General features: G+C 48.9%; 1 protein-coding gene across 1 annotated transcript in view; it reads right to left on the bottom strand.

Annotated features, from left to right (window-relative positions):
* The window catches only part of KCNJ6 (potassium inwardly rectifying channel subfamily J member 6), a gene marked incomplete at both ends in the record, with an annotated part of 153778 nt that overhangs the window by 38286 nt on the left and 99955 nt on the right, over positions 1–15537 (bottom strand). The gene's annotated exons all lie outside the window — the stretch shown is intronic.

The following is a 15537-nucleotide window of genomic DNA, read 5'->3' as shown; positions in this document are numbered from 1 at the left end:
GCAAGTTTATGTTGCATATATATTTTTTTGGAGGTTATGGGGATGGAACCCAGGGACATTCTATCTCCGAGCTACAGTTCCAGCCCTATTTTTTTAATTCTTTATTTTGAAACAGGGTCTCACTGAGTCGCAAAGATCCTCAGTAAGTAGCCGAGGCTGTCTGAGAACCGTGATCCTCCTGTCTCAGCCTCCCAAATGCTGGGATCACAAACACATATGCCACGATACCTGGCTTGTTGCATATATTTTGCAACAACAAAAAATAAATTATATTAAAAAGGAGTAGAACAGATACATGTGTATATGTACTATACGTATTAAATGAGAGATTCGCTTGTGAAATTCATTCCTGTCTTACTTTGGGAAAAGGTTTATAAAGACCTTAATACTGCAGACTGAGGAAGGATGAGATTTTTCCTGTTATTTTCATTCCAGTTTTTTAAATCTTTTTTTGGGGGTTACTAAGGATTGAACTCAGGAGCATTCTATGTCTGAGCTACAAAACCAGCCATATTTTATTTTATTTTATTTTTATTTTGAAAGAGGGCCCCTCTAAGTTGCTGAAGGACTTGTGAAAATTGTTGAGGCTGGTCTTGAACCTGCGATCTTCCTGTCTCAGTCTCCCAGGTAGGGGAATTACAGATTTGCGCCACTGGGTTCGGTTCATCCTGTTATATACATTTCTGCATTTTTTGATTTGTAACCAGTCACTAGTTCCTGATGCCTCTGCACAGGTTCATAAATGTGTGAATTCTAAAGCAGATGTGGGAGGAGCCTGTCAAAGCAGATGTTCCCACCTTCTGGCTGAAGCGCACGGAATCACAGCTGCAGCTCTGTGTGTCCCGGAGTGACAGTCAGTAGCTCCTTTCAACCCAGGCACTGATATGAAAATTCGAGTTTCTCCCAGGCGGGGACTGGTGATAAGGCTTGTCATTGATGTATTATTTGTCACCTGATTGTGAGCCGGTTTTTATTTGTTCTGTACTGGAGCTCTGGTGACCACGGAAACCGTTATAATCACAAGTCTAGACAGGTGTGGGAGTGTAAAGGCACAGTCTGTGTGGTTAAACAGCTCCCACAGCCCACCCAGAACTCCCGGCAGCTAGGAAAGGGCACAGAACTTTGTTAAGGAGCCCCATGGTGGGAATTTAAAATTAGAACATCTACTGCCCGCCGTAAGGTCGGAATGCCGAAGTTGGCCATCAGAATATGGCTTTGTCAATGTGCAGTTTCACTGCTTAGAGGAGATACACGGCAGGTTGCTTGGGGGTGGAATAAAGGAGGCAGACACGGAACACTCTGACTTCTTTTTAAAGGGATTTTACAGATCAGAACCTTAGACAGAACATTAGGGACCTTGCGGGACCATCATGTCCCGTTGTGGAGGTGAAACACTGCACAAGGGCGCCCAGATGTGGGGTGGTAGAACGCTGGAGTCTACTGTGTGATTCGCCTGCCGAGCCACAGGCCCTTTCGCTGGCCCTTGTCTGCTCCAAGGAAAGGGTATCTTGTATAACTTTTTACAAAAGCTTAGTCGGGACTAGCGGCATTCCTGAAACTGTGGATGTCTTTGACTTTGGCCTCCTCCTTTTTTTCATTCATGAAGAAGTGAGACCTAGGATCCTGGTGGCAGAGGCAAACTTGCTTCTTCCAGGGAGACCCTGGGCTTCCAGTCTGGCCTCCATCTTTTGAGTCCTTTAAAGGGGTGTCTGCCCTGGGCTTTTCTCCCTCTCGGAACTTGGTGGTTTCCTTCCTGTAGTCCCTGTGTTTCAATGTGGGCCTTGGAGCTAGCCAGACTTGGGATCTCCTGGTCCTGCAGCCCATCGGACACGAAACCTAGAACCCTGGATTCTTCCTTTGTGAAAAGGGTGAATGCCTGCCTTGCTGGGTTTCTGGGAGAATTACATAACCTAATGCAGCGGGGTTCACCTGTAATCCCAGTACTTGAGAGGCTGAGACTGGAGGATCACAGGTTCGAGGCCAGCCTAAGCAACCTAGTGAGGCCCTCTGCAACTTAGTGAGACCTTGTTTTAAGACAGAGAATAAAAAATAGGGCTGGAGGTGTAGCTCAGAGGTAGAATGCTGCTGGACTCAATTCCTAGCACCTAAAACAAAACAGAGCAAAACAAATATATACATATGGTAGGCTTGGATCGGGACTCTGCACTTCCACTCGGCTGTGCACATTAATTCAGGTGACTTCTGCTCAGAATGGAAGCTTCTTGGATTATAAAATGAGCACAGTCCGGCCCACGTCGCTGAGTTGTTGCAAGAAGGAAGTGGATTGTGTCAGCAGGGCAACTGGTGGGCAGTGGTGTCGAATGCGTGGTGGTGACGCTGTCTTTGCCTGGGTCACGGGAGGCGTGTGAGTTGTAAGTATAACCATCACTATTTTTATAAGTGCGACATTGTTCTGGAAACCGTGGGATCCGGGAACAATCCAAGACACATATGGGCAGACCCATCTGGAAGCCAGGAGTCTGATGGGTAACAGAAGCCATGGGCCGTCCATCGAAATGTGCAGCTGCCTTCTACACGACAAAAAAGGACCAAGGATGCTGGAGCACATCAGAGACAGACGTCACAGCACTGGATAAGCCAGACAAGGCCTCAGGAAGGAAGGGGGTGCAAAGAGGGAAGCCAACCCTTACTGGACCTTACTGGGTGCCGAGGACCACGAGGCACAGTAGACCATGGGGGTGTTGACCCATCCTCCAGATGGCGTGGGGAGCGGGCAGTCCCCCCCTGAGCTTGACACGTCTCATCTACGGTGGAGACGGGAGGTGGGACTCTTGGTCATGCTGGCCCCATTGTGAAGCTCAGTCAAGAGTAGATGGGAGGAAGTGTGTGTGTGTGTGTGTGTGTGTGTGTGTGTGTGTACAGGGCAAGAGAAAGACCGGAAACACAAAGAAACCTGGCCTCTCTCCTGTGCGAGCAGAGCTAACCACCCAGGGGAGGAGAAGGGGTGAGTGACTTAGGGCGTGTGTGCCCGGGACAATGGAAGAATGGAAGTGGTGGAGGCAGAGGAGGAGGGGCCGGTTAAAAAGAAAAGGCTTCCTAGTTGTTCCTGTAAGAGGAGAATCTGGTGAGTGGAGAAGTGCTGTCGTCTTATGAAATCGCAAGCTGGGAAGGGACACTGGCACTTGAAGGAGATGCATAGTTATCAGACCCCGCTATGAGCCGCCCTGAGCTGTGCAGCTCTAGGTGTGATCTTAGATTCTCCACATCCTTCATGAGCTGGCATCATGGATTCAAGAGAGATTGAACACTGTGTCCCAGGTTACACAGCCGGAATCCTGCTGGCTCAGGCGTCTGCCTCTGAGGTTGGGGAATTTTCTATGAACCCAACAGCGTAGGAATGGGCGGTGTCCTGGGCTCTGAGGGGCTGGCTGAGCTGTCCCAAAGGATGAGAACGATTATAGGACTGAGACCATGAGATACCCACAGAGCAGCAATGGCTCACAGGGAGCCGAGGGCGCAGGAAGACAGGGAGGGCAGGGAGCCAACAGGAGGAGGCTCCGCTGGCCAGAGTGTAGAGGCCACAGTGGTGCATGTATCAGAGGACAGTCCTGGGGGTTAGCACCCAGAAAACTACGGGAGGCCTGAGTAAGCCGGTTAACATGAAAGTCTGACCGTAGCAGATGGTGATGCTTGGCAAAGCTTCAAGCGATGTTTTGTCTGTAGGTGAAAGAGGGGATGGCGAGGTAGTTGCTGAGGACAATACACCTGCGACCTGGATTTCCAAACAAGGGAGAGGAAGCGGCCGTTTCCAGACGAGGGAGGGAAAGCCGGGCGTGGTGGCGCACGCTTGTCATCCCGGCATTTGGGAGGCTGAGACGGGAGGATCGTGGTTCATGAACAGCCTCAGCTATTTAGTGAGGCCCTTTATAACTCGGTGAGACTGTTTCAAAATAAAGAATAAAAAAATAGGGCTGAGGGTGTAGCTCAGAGGTAGATGCCCCTGGGTTCCAATGAGGGAGGGGAAGTGGAGATGAAACAGTGGGGCATTCTGGGAGGAAGTGAGCTCTCCAGGGACTGGGAGGAAACGTACAAAGGTCTAGTGCTGCCCCTAAAGGAAAGGCTGGCCCGCTCTGTTTGCAGAGGACACAGAGCCAGGCAGGCGGAGGGTCAGGGCTGGCCAGGCGGGTCCCTGAGCCCCGAGCAGGGTGGAGGCAGCAGCTCCCATCTCATGACTTCCTGTCAGTGGTCTGTGGTCACCCATCCCAGAGATCCTGCAGGTCAGATGGGATTTCCTAGTCTCCAGGAGGGGCGATCTGGGGAGCTGGAAAAGAGACTTCTTGGTTTTCCTAGCAGAGCTGAGACCCAAGACCCCTTATCCTGAGTTCTAGAATCATGGAAGGCTGCCTCTTCTAAAAAGCAGCCTGGCGAGCTCTTGGGGGAGCGGGGTGGAGGGGTGATTTCAGGGTGCCCGAGGGGTGCAATGTTTCCTTGTCAGTTTTCTGGGGTGAGGCTGATTTGGGTTTGTTTGGACTGCCCCACACCACAGGTCTTCAGTGGAAGAAAGAACGGTCGATCCAAACGCTGGCCTTTGTCAGGGCTCTAGTTTCAGATGAACGTTCCAGCCAATGCCCATGGATTCCTTCTTGCTAGGAATTCTCACAAGTGGGACACTGAATTTCATTTCCTCTGCTGCCCCTCACCTGTGATGACAAGGACTGGGTTTCAGAAAGGGAGGAGAGGGGCCCTGGGTGATGTGCTCAGAGCAGCAAAGGGTTTTGGGGAAACCGATCCCACACTGTTGGTGACTTCATCTGGTACCTGCAGAAAGGAGAGCGCCTGGTACACAGGCATTCAAGGCGTTTTCTCTCCTTAACAAGGAGTGTTTGATTTCACTAGAGAACTGTCAGGTCCCCACAAACCTCCCCTTACCTTCAGTGCACCATCTCCAGATGGCTCTTGTTTAACTGGGGACCTTAAATGTCTGCACTTTGAACTGATTAGGTGCTGACTTCCTCTCCTAGGAAGTCAGCATGCTCTGAATGTATTCCACTGATTACACTAATTCCTACATCAATAACACAGTTACCTTTATTCAGATGTGGCGTCAATTCCAGAACACAGTTGCTTAGAATGCAGAAGTCCTGTATTTTGCACTCCCTTAAGTCTGTGCTGTTCCAAGAAATCATTAGTTGGTATTTCAGGGTCTTTCCAAGAAAAACCCATTGGTTGAAGTGTTTCTGTCCTTAGAAACGGGCACTGAGGATTGATTCTGAGAGTGTTTTATCTCAAAGCTGCCCCCAGTTCTATTGGTTTTTTATTATTTTGAAACAGGGTCTTGCTAAGTTTCTGAGGGTCTCACTAAGTTGCTGAGACTGGCCTCGAACCCACAATCCTTCAGTCCAGCCTTCCAAGTGCTGGGATTACAGGTGTGTGCCACCATGATTGTGTCTAGCAATTATGGGCATTTCTTGAGCCTGGGTATTGTGGAGAGGAGGTGCGCAGACTGGGCTTGGACTCCTCTGGTGACCCCCTCGGCCCCCGACCTTGGCCCAGCGGCTCACTGGGCTGCACCTCAACATCCTTTCTCTAAGACCTGTCAGGAGGCAGCGCATCCCACCCTCTTCCACTCTGAAAAACATTCACTACAGTATCTACAGTTTAAGGGTGAAGTAAGAGATTTCTTTTTAAAAGAAAGCTTGATGTGTTTCTGAATGTCTCTATGCAGTGACTAAATTGCATCTTATTCGTTCTAGAAAGCAAAAGCAAAGACTTTAATGTAAATTCCCACAGGCTTCAGCAAGTTCCGCACACGCGAGAGCAATGTCTCCCATCATGCGTCCTGTGAGGTCTGCGCTTTCCCCAGTTCCAGAGAAGGGATGACTCACTCCTGGTGCAGCTGACGCAGGGTGTGATCCTTCCCTCTCACCCTCTGGAGGCCTTAGCTGCCCAGAGGACTTGGGTTTTCCGTAGCCACACACGAAGGCTCTGTGTCAAAATGGTGCTCACCTGCTTCAGGCCAGAGGCTCGTGCTTAGACCCAGCAGCGTGGGAGGGTGTCTGGTGTCTCTGGCTTTGTGCTTAGCTATCCTTGCATTCTAAGGCTTTTTTTCCCCATTTGTTTGAATCGCTGTGTTCTGTACCTCGAGTCCCCGAGGGGATGTGGACTCCTGGCGTTCTGTTTCACCACCTTCTTCTCCTGGAAACGATTTCACTAGCTGGGAATACTTTGTTGACTACAGGTAGTGTAGTCTCCCCTTGTGGGATGATTGAAGGGTGCCCCACCTGGAGGAGTGAGGGGAAGGTGGCTCCCTGTGGGGACCTCTGACCTTCCAGTTTGTGGAACAGGGACCATGGCTGACACCTCAAAATGTTCTACAGAGCAGAGCCGGGTCCAAGGTTCTATAGAAGGGGCAGCGAGATGTGAGTAACCCTTAGAGTCCCTTCCCATTCCGGGAAAATGACCCATTGAGCCAAACTCAGTGTTGTGCTGGTAAGCTGGCTCTCTGGCAGGGGATGGAGGTGTGTGGGGAGGCTGCTTGGTCGCATTTGCTAATTTCTGTACCACAAAACTCCCCAGCCTGGCTCATTTCCAGCTACCCACAGCTGACCAGCTCTCGAAATGCCCAACGACTGACAACTGGCAGTCATGAGCTGATAGAAGCTCCCTTCAGCACCACACTGGATCAAATCCTACATACTAGTAGTGAGGGGGAGGGTCCCTGCTTTGCTGGGAATTGGTGGGCAGTCAGGAGTGAAGGAGAAAGAGATACAGGTTTAGAAAATATTGCTGACTCGGTTTACTCTTAGAGAGTTCTAGAACAAGGCAGTATATTCAGGGCTCCTAGAAATGCTATAACCGATATAATTGCTTGTATTTGTTTTCCCTGGCTTACTTGAGCTTGGACGACCCAGCCACCTCCTGTATTTGGGACATATTTGGTTGCTGGATCTTGGAATGAGTGATGGGGTCTCCCTCCTCGGCTAGCCCGGCTTGTTCTCCTTTGCATCTGGTTCAGCCCAGAACCGCCAGCCTGCACATCCCCGCCAGCGTCCCCTCTTGTCCTTGGCGCACACCAACTCCCCCTCTTCCCTCTCCTCGCCTTGCCTTCATAAAGAAAGACGTGACTCAGTGCTGAACAGAAACAAGAGTGACATGTTATCCCACTAGAGGAAGACTCTCTGCCACAAATGGGAGGTTGGCTTAGACTGATGTTAGACTCAGAGGGGAGGAGGAAAGTAAAGATTCCAAAATAGAATCGCATCATCAGAAACGGGGGCAGCCCCAGGCTGGGAGCACCCACAGACCTGCGGTGCTTTCAGCCCCACCCACACCGAGTTTTTCCATAAGCTTGAAAATGGAACCATTGTATATGTGCGCCTGGTGCTGCCCCTTGGGATGGCGAGAGCCCCCAAGTGTTGGCACCCTAGGCTTTGAATGTTTGGGGCATTCATCCCTCTTCCAGTCCTTCTCTGAAAGCCCTTAGCTTGGGTGAACCCTGATTCCTAGTAGGGGGTCAGTGCCAGGGCCAGCCTGGGCCCCACCACAAAGGCTTAATGCAGGACCCCAACTCTCCCCAGAGAGAGACACGTGTGGATCTCTGGGAGGAAAGAAGAGGACAAGGGGACACCTGCTCTGAATGAGGCCCAGATTGGTTGTGTTGAAGGGCTGGAGGCCTCTGCACACAATCTCTACAGCAGCTGTGGCTGGGGCTGCTGGGGCTGCAGCTGGGCAGAATAGGGGAAGAGCACAGACAGTTGAAAAAGCCTTCCTGAAAGGAGCCTGATACCCCCACCATGGTGTGGCCATTTGTTAGAGTCTGAGTGTGTTCCCAAGGTGCCAATGTCAGAAGCAATCTCCAGTGTAATGGTGCCGGGAGGTGTTAGGTCACGAGGGCTCCAGCATCTTGAATGCAATCATGCATTATTAAAATGCTTGGTGGAGGACTTCATTTCTCTCCCTTCTCTTCGTTTTCACCCCTTCTGTTCTTTCTGCCACGTGAGCATGCTATCAGAAGCAGCAGCAACGGGGCACCATATTGGAAATGGAGACCGGTCTTCGCCAGACACTGAATCTGCACCTTGGTCCCCAGCCTCCAGAGTTGTGAGAAAATCCATTCCTGCTTTTTAAAATAGACTACCCAGTCTCAGGCATTTTGTTATAGCTGACCCAGAGGACCAGGATCCCATCCATGACGATGCCCCTTGGCCCTGCCATGTGTGTTTTCTGCGGAGAGGGCCAATGTGTTGCCCTCTCTGAGGGGAGCGTGTCTGGGAAGCATGTTGGGTCAGGCATGTAGAGGAAGGATACTCAACCTCCTCTGGATGGCTCTGGCTTCCTGACCTTTTGTGAACCTCACATGGAGTCTAGGGTGAAGTGCAGTGTCAGGGGTTGTCTTGAAACAGATGAGCAGAAACATGTGTATCTGACCCCTTAGATGCAAGCTTATGCCCTGTCTCTGCCATTTGGGTCCCATAATTTCTACTGACGAACAGTATTGTGCTTGGCCCTGGGCACACAAAGACGAATAAACACATAAAACCCAGCCAGGTGTGGTGGCTCACGCTTGTCATCCCAGTACTTGGGAGGCTGAGACAGGAAGGATCGCAGGTTTAAGGCCAGCCTCAGCAACTTAGTGAGGCCCTCTGCAACTTAGTGAGAAACCGTTTCAAAATAAAGACGGAAAAAATAGGGTTGGGGGTGTGGCTTGGAGGTAGAATGCCACTGGGCTCCATCCCCAGTACAGCAAAACAAAATTCGTTCACAGTCCAAACTCAAATTCTCACCCTCAAAGTTCTTTGAACTGTGGCTGGAAACTGGCTTGAGGGTCAGGGTTGGGGTCAGGGGTAGGGATAGAAGGAATGTTTTAGAATTAAATAAGGTGGCCCTTTAAAGGTTGTTTTAAGATAAGGAGTGAAGGCTTCAGGAGTATGGGGCTTCCTTTAGGGGTATGAGAATGTTCCAGAAATTGATAGGTGTGGAAATTACCCACCATGCAATGCGCACTATGTACTCAATACTGAAACGTGCACTTAATTTTATGAAATGCTAGTACACTTAATTTTATGATATGCTAGTCTCACCTAAAAAAGATTGCTTTGCATGGTAAAAAATATCTAGAAGCCAGGCATGGTGGCGCACGATTGTGATCCCAGCTTTTGGGAAGCTGAGACAGGAGGATTGTGGTTCGCGGACAGCCTCAGCTACTTAGTGAGGCCCTTTGCAACTCAGTGAGACCCTGTTTCAAAATAAAGAATAAAAACTAGGGCTTGGAGTGTAACCTGGAGGTAGAACACCCCTGGGTTCCACCCCTAGTACTACACACACACACACACACACACACACGCACACACACAGATCTAGAAGTCCAACGTCTCTAGGAGCCTCCTTCTCCATTTGCTCAGCCTCAGTCTCACAGAGAGCTAGGAGGTAAAACATGCTCGGATGCCTGCTCCGGGTCTCCATCGGGAGATGGGGAGATGAGGCTGCAGAGCTCCTCCATCACCCTGAGAGGCCTGCCCCAGGCCTGTTAATGCATATTCACATCTGCAACCAGCAGGCAACGGCTGCGCTTGAAGCCAGGGTGGGGCACCTGGCAAGCCATGGTTAACTAGCGACTCTAATGAATACCTTGCATTTCAAGGGACTGCAGCATTTCATGGTCACCTGCCTGCAAGTACCATTTTCTACGAACATTCTTATGCAGATTAAGTACAAGTTGCCACACTGGGCCACTGGTTGACTCGCGTGACTCTTGTCTTCTGAGACAAGTTTCCTGATTACCTGGGAGGTTCTTCTGTGCCTCTCCTTTTGTGAAGCTTGACTTTCCCTTTCTTGCTCAATGCTCGCTTCCTGTGTTGGATGGATCTTTCTTGGGGTGGGGGCTGCAGGGTTTCCTTTGAAAGCTCGGCTTCTTCTGCCCCAGGTGTCCTGGCCGTGGCTCAGCGCCCTGTGCAAAGCAAAGACCTGTGTCCCTTTGCCTCGCTTTGGGTTTGTAAGCTAGAGGAGCGAGTCTCATTTGGTGTTAGAATGGCCCGAGGTAAACCGGATCTGTGCCTATCACTCCTTCACTCCTGGAGGCGGTTCCTACTTTAATCTGAGGCACTTGGTGAATTTTCATCAGGCGCCAGCAAGATTTCCATTTTCCTTCTCCTCCCAGCCTAGGCGGTGGTGTACCTCTTGCAAAATTAAGTGCATTAGTAAAGCGAGGTGGAAGCCAAGCCAAGAGGCTGCATTCTCTGAAGCTCTTTGCCTGCCTTTGCTTGCTTTTATACTAGGACTATTTTGCTAAAAGGAAGAACTATATTTTTCTTAGCCATAACCTTGCATTTGTGACATTTTTTGGCAGCTCTGACCATAATTAAGCTTGAATTTTAGGTCTGGAAGAGAAAGAGACGTGGAGAGGGTCCTTGACTCCTTCCTGTCTGCTCCGTCCTGGCTGGTCTCTTGAGGGTGGTGTCTGTGTGGTCCTGGGGCCAGGGGTCCCAGGGACAGGGTCTGAGGATGCCCCACAGTTTCCTAGCGGTTCTGTCCACCCAGCACACACCCTGGCTCTGGTTTGCTTCTATACAGAACAGAGACTTTCCTGTCCACGACCCTGCGTGGACCCGCAGTGTCCCTGTCTGGGAACCAAAACCATTCTGGTTCTGCGTTCTCGAAGGCTACATATTAAGCTGAAAGTTTTTGAACTTGAGCAGAGATAGAAAAATCCATCTCTGAGATGTTGCCTGTTACAGTTGATGCCTTGGGCAGAGAGCAGGAAAATGCAGCTTTGGCCTGAGTTTCCCCCAGGGCTCAATATTGCCTGTACCTGGTCAGCTCTCTCAGTAGTCTGGGAGGAGAGATTGGCAAGGAGACGCTGGTTCTAGGGCTGGCCAGGGCTGTGTCTGTTCAGTGTTCATACCGTGCTCTTTAACAGTTTCTGTTCTCACAGGTAACTGGCATGGGCCACAGAGACAGGCAGTCCTTGGGGTCCCCACAATGCCCATTTGTCACGCCGGCCCTTGTGGGGCTGGCTTATTAATAGCCCATGGATTGCAAATGGCCTTTTACTTCCCTGGCCCTGTGCATTGCCTGTGGCAATGCTGTTTGAGTTTTGTGCACTTGGGATATGGTTCTTTTAAAATCACATTTCTCCTGCTGCTGTGCGTTCCCCCGGGGCCCATTGGTGCTGCCTGTGCTGCTGTTTCCAGCTTCCCAGCAGATCCTTTTTTACTTTCAGGCCTCCAGCAAAGTTTATTGGTTTTTTTTAAGTTCCTTGATTGGATTCGCAGCATAAGCATGTACACCGAAGTCATTGCACCTTCTCATTTTAAAAGAATAACAGAAATCTGCGCTCCTCTCTCAGTGTCGGCTTGTCCATAGAACTCGACACTCGTGAATCATGAGCCCTTGAAGAGACGTCTTGTCGTCTTACAAACTCTTGGATTGTATCATAAATTTGTAGATCTGAGTCCTCTTGACCTTCATTTTACAATGTATACACTTTCCCCTGAGTCCCAAGAAATGTTCCTCAAATACGTTCTCAGTGGGATCAGATGTTCTGTTTGTGTGTGTGTGTTTCAGGTGGGCCCTGCATGGGCCTGGATGATACTGTTGAGAACACAGTAAAGCAGGGTGGATTATGAGCTTGCCAGCTCTACTTCTAACCCTGATGCTCTTGGTGGGTCCAAAATGAACAGTCCTCTTGAGTCTGCAAGTTCCTCTTGGATGGGCTGAAGGGTAAGGCAATCTGGAAAGATTAGTCACTTTGTTAGAGAAAATCCTGTGGCCGTCACCTGAGGAGGGGAAGGGCAGCTTCCTCATGTCTGTGCTCTTGCCCACCCGCACTGTCTGACATGGCAGGTGGCCCACTGAGTGTCTGGCACGAGCCAGGTCTGGACTGACATGGCAATAAGTGTGGAATACACATGGGACTTTAAAAATATAATGTATAATGTCATGACATACTGTTTCAGTCAGTGTTCTCACTGCTGAAAGTCCAGATAACCTGATGGCCACAACTTAGAGGAAGTAAGATGTGTTTTCTCACTGTTCTAGAGCTTTCAGAGGCTGCAGTCCAACCAGGTCATGTTTGCAGAGAGAGCAGGAACAGGGGCACTCTGCTCTCACATCATGGAAGCCAAAGAGAAGAGGGAGAGGGAGAGGGAGAGAGAGAGAGAACGCATATACAAAGGAAGGAAGGATATATATATATATATATATATATATATATATATATATATATATATATATATATATATATTCTTCAAAGCCACCCACCCCCAGGGACTCCCTAGCAACCAAATTCCACCTCCAACATGACTGATTTGTCTGCGCAAGAATTGGGGCACATTCTAAATCCAAGCTATAATATAAACCGCTAATAGTTTTCATATTGATTACGGGTTAGAATGCTAATGCTCCAGATACACTGAGTTAAGCAGCATATCATTTCGTTAACTTCATCCACTTATTTTTGTAGACATGCATACAGGGGAATTTAAGATCTGATGCATGGCTGGCATTATATTTCCATTGGCAGGGCTGTTATGGAACTGCCAGTACTCAGCATGCCTCCCAGCAGGCTGGGACTGCAACGAAAGCAAAGGGATCGCCAACTTGTTGGTTTATGATGGAAGAAAAAGTCTGTCTATTGGGAGGATTTAACTTTTGATGGGGAGGAGCTGAGTGTCCTGACGCTGGGAACGAAGTTAATAAGGGGTTGGAACCGAGCACAAGGAATTGAAAGAGGGTTGGGGGATTGCTGACATATGTGTGTAAACATTTTTCTTCTTAGTTTGGAAGCTGTGACCATTTTAGCCAGCTGGTTCACTTCTTCATTATTTTAAGCGCTGAGCGAGCATGTGCTGGCTTTTCACACACTACCAGTAACCCAATTTGCGCTTGGTGGAGAAGCTGCACACTGATAGTGTCTTATGCTGGAGATGAGGTGTAGCGAGGTGAAGTAGCTCTTGGAGAAGTGGGCACTGGCCAAAGGAGCAAGGAAAGAGAGGAGGCTGCGTGTTGCTTGGCTTAAGTAAATGTACAGTTTACTCATTTACTTAAAAATTTTAGTTCATTTAAAATTCCTCAGGTTTAAAAAATAATAGTAGTAATTATCAGGTGTCAGGACCCAGGGCCAAAGGAATAAGAGATCATGGTTCCAGCTTTGAAATATGAGCATCAGCATTATCCTGTTCTTTCCCATCAAATCAATTACTTAAGAGAGGGTTGGCAAGGATGATGGTTGTGACTGCTTTAAAAAGTTTGCTCAATAAGGTGCAAATGCCGTGGTCAGCACTCTGACACACTGGGAGCTCCTCCTATCCCTACCTGTGGAGACCCAAGACCATGAAGATGGTTTGAGTCTGTAACTTTTGGTTTTGATCTTGGCCCGATGTACTGGTAGAACTCACTGCTGAAAAGTATGAATGTGTTAGCTTCCCATCACTGTAACAAATGCCTGAGATAAATCAACATAAAAAGCAGAAAGGTTTATTTTGATTTATAGTTCTGGAAGGTTCTGTCCATGACCAGTTGGCTCTGTTGCTTTGGGCCCATGGTGGCTCAGAATATCATGGTAGAGTACACGATGAAGAAGGGCTTGGATCCCCTCTATTTCCTTTGAGGGTGCACCCCCAATGACCTAAGACCTCTCACTAGTCTACCCTTAAAGGTTCCACCATCTCCAAGTGGCACCAAGCTGGTGACCAAGTTTTTAACCCATGGGGCTTAGGTGGACAGTCCAGATCTGAGCCGTAGAGACTGAACATGTGATTAACAAATTATTGTTGCCTCCAGATCTCCATCCAACTCTCCTCCTCAGCAATTGGCCCTGGATTCCTCTCCTGCATGCCCCCTGACCACTGGGGTCCTCCAGGAGTTGACCTCAGCCTACTTCTACTCCGATCCCTCACTCTTTCTTGGGGAAGGTCACCCATGGATGACCCTCCTATATGTAGGTGATGCCCACACCTAGCTCTGGCTCAGAGACTACCCCCAGATTTTTTACTGCCACACAGATTTGCTTGCAAGACACCTCTACCTAGAGTTCCTGAGGTTTCTCTGAAAATGAACATTCCAACATGGTACTCATTACTACCAAAATTTCTGGGCTGGGTATTCATCTGCCTAAGCAGAGCCTTTCCCTGTCCCTTCAGCCCTCTCTGCACCCCACAAGAATGGCCTTTATTGATGCAACTGGCTCTTGTGTTTGGGTTTTGCTCATGGGGAGCACTGAAAAAAGATCAAAGGGCAGGAGGACAATGGCCCTATTAGGAGTGGTCTGAGTAGAAATGTCCCCAATTCTCCTTCCTACAATGGTGGTCCATCTGGTGACCACCTCTCCTGCCCCTCGGCCTGTTTTCTCTTCTGGTCCCTTTAGGCTCAGAGTTGTGACAGCTTCAGTTGCTCTCTATCCATACCTTGTTGGTTTCCCCCATCCTTGCCCATGACTCCAGAGAGCCCCCTTTTGAACCATACTCTCTTCATATGGTTGTAGAGCAAAATGAAAATCAACCTTATCAGTTCCTTTTGTTACTCTAATGAAATACCAAATAGTCAACAATTTATCAAGAAAAGAGCTTTATTTGGCTGGTATTCCTGAAGGTTCAAGGGCATGGTGCTGGCAATGGCTCTGCCCTGCGAGGTGAGGACCTCAGAGCAGATGGCATCATGGTGAAAGTGTAACAGAGAGTCCATGACTAGACAGGAAGCTGCAGCAATGGGAGGAGCCAGGCTTGTTCTTATAACGACTCTCTGGAGAGAACTAATCAGAGTCCCTCAGGAACTACCTTAAAAATGTCCAAGAGCAACACCCCTAATCTAATGACCTTTAGCAGAGTCCCTCAGGAACTATCTTAAAAATTTCCAAGAGCAGCACCCCTAATCTAATGACCTTTCCCCAGGCTCCACCTCTTAAAGGTTCCACACCATCTGCCAACACTGCCATGCTGAGGACCAACGTCCCAACACAGGGACACACCCAAACCAAATCCAAACCATAGCACCAACTAAATGAGCAAAGCAGAGGCTGTTATGCAGTGCTGGCTGAATCAAGGGAGTCGGCCATTATCACTTGAGTTTGACAGAGGATCAAAGGCCGGCAGGGGGCTAAGAAGGGGAAGGGTCTAGGGGAATCCTATTGGAAGCTTTGGGGAGCTGCAGCTGGACCGACGAGAAGCAGGGCATCCTATGAGACTGGTGGGCATATTTAGCTTTTTACAATTGGTCTTCAGTTGGAAGTAGTGACAAAAATTAAGGGAACTTTTAGTTATTAATAAAGTCCCAGCCAGGTTGGGCCAAGTGTTATGGAAGTTATTGTTTGGCTTCCTGGATTTAGAGAAAGCAATCTGGCCTCTTGCAAGTCTGACCTGTAGAAAGATATTTTCCTGGGTTGCCCATTGTAGAAAAAGGTTGCTTTCCAGGGCAAGTGGTTATGGGTTGTAGCTCCAACTTCTATTTTGATATATAATCTGGCCACGGTCCATTTGTATACTCAATCTCTCAAGGTCATTGGCATTTTAAATAAACAACAATGAAGCCTTTTGTTTTTGTTCTTGATCATAAAAAGTAATATACCTTCACGCAGAAAAATTG

This window comes from Muscardinus avellanarius (assembly GCF_963383645.1).
Source record: "Muscardinus avellanarius genome assembly, chromosome: 5".
Lineage (NCBI taxonomy): Eukaryota > Metazoa > Chordata > Mammalia > Rodentia > Gliridae > Muscardinus > Muscardinus avellanarius.
The sequence above is the reverse complement of the archived record's forward strand: the minus strand, read 5'-3'. Positions and strand labels throughout refer to the sequence as shown.